Source organism: Solanum lycopersicum, chromosome 7 (genome assembly GCF_036512215.1).
Source record: "Solanum lycopersicum chromosome 7, SLM_r2.1".
NCBI lineage: Eukaryota > Viridiplantae > Streptophyta > Magnoliopsida > Solanales > Solanaceae > Solanum > Solanum lycopersicum.
This window is the reverse complement of record NC_090806.1, coordinates 53,831,014-53,832,974: the sequence shown is the minus strand read 5'-3', so window position 1 is coordinate 53,832,974 and position 1,961 is coordinate 53,831,014.

The following is a 1,961-nucleotide window of genomic DNA, read 5'->3' as shown; positions in this document are numbered from 1 at the left end:
CTAAGAATCAAAATCTTTTTTTGATTTAAGATTTTTCTACTTGTGTAAAGACGAAGCCAACCTAGATCACATATACAAGTCATTATATACAATGTCTCACATATTCACAAGAATCAAGTCACCCTTCCAATATAAATGTTTAGACATCATAAATTATTTTTGTTGATTTACATAATCTTACTTTTCATGTCAATGGCGAAAATTGATTGACTATATTCTTTCTTCTTATTTATCATAATTATGATAGTGAAATTCTTCTCTATTTATTTTTTAAAATGTAATTTGAGTTATTTTTTTGAGATTCTTTTATCTGTTGCAGGCATATGTTTATATATTGGTACTTAAATTAACTATGATATTCATGTGATTGCGCAAAGAAAAAACCTATGAATTTATAAATATGGGTTTTGCCGTATGAAATATTTTCACTAACATGATATATACATGCAATGCACGTATGTTAAACTAATATAGAAAACTTTGACATTTTACGTATAGATTATTAATTGTAAGGATGCTTTTGTACACGCTCAATACGATACATATATATATATATATATATATATATATATATATATATATATATATATATATATGCAGATTATTTTTGGGGCAGTTTCAAGTATATACAATAAACTAATTAATTATAATGAATAGTTACATAAAAAAAAATAGCTAAAAATTATACACATGTCAAAAGTCATAAAAGTGTGTGTTAACTGTATGATATAGCTTAAATAGGCATGAGTTATATGTTGATTAATGACAACACCTTATGATATACACTAAAAAAGTTCATATATATGAAGCATGAGTTTTTCTTTTTTGGGTCGAACGAACACATTTTATTATATAAGAACCCCAAGCTCCATCAATTACAAACTACACCCTCTATACTCCTACTTATCTCCAATGACAAGAAACAAAAATGACAGAAAAAACATAACAAACTAAACTTAGCCTAATGCTAATTTCCCCCGACCACATTCAATATATTTCTTCTATCCACTTTTTCTCCTTACATTTCATTTTCCTATCCAAAAATCTGTATTTACATCCCTCTTGTACTTCTCTCCTGATCATGGATGGTTGAGGAACTCTTGATCATAAAAATTTGGGACAACTATCATTACTCCGCCTATACTTCCACCATTCTTCTTCCTTTATATAAATATTATGAACCCATTTTACGCACAAGTTGTCTTCCTTGTCTGCTACATTCCACACATATTTTGCAATTCCAACCCTCCTTCTCTCTTAGGCTTACAAACTTTATCCCATGCTATTAAAGGTGATCTGTTTGTTACTACTTTCCAACTCCATATATAGTTCCTGCATTCAACACTATTTGTGGTAGCATAAAAGTGGATGCCCAATAGGAATGGCAGTACAGAATTAACTAACTGCACTCTCCCTGCATAAGATAGGTGTCTTGATCCCCATGTACGAATTCTTCCGCTCATTTTCTCAACAGTCTCCTGGTGATAATCTTCTCACTGAAACTGGCACTCCCAAGTACCTGAATGGTAATTTTCCTTTTGTATACCCTGTCACCGCTCTTGTTTCTCCATATTTGCTGAAAAAATATTTGACTTTGCTGCATTTGTTGTTAAGCCTGATGCATCCGACAAAGATTTCAATCCTCTTCACATTATAATTACAGCTCCGTATTCCCCTTTGCTAAAAATAAGCATATCATCCGCAAAACATAAGTGATTGAGCTTCATTCCTTTGCATTTCGTGTGGTACATAAATCATTATTCTACTAAAATATTCCATCCATATGACAAAAAGTAGCGGGGAAATTGGATTATTTCCTTCAATACATCCAAATATTCCTCCATTTAAAGCAATACTATACCTTGTTGTTGTCACACATTCCATTATCCATGTTATAAACACATGAGGGAAATTTAGACCACGTAGCATTGCTTCCACACTATCATACGCCTTCCTTATAT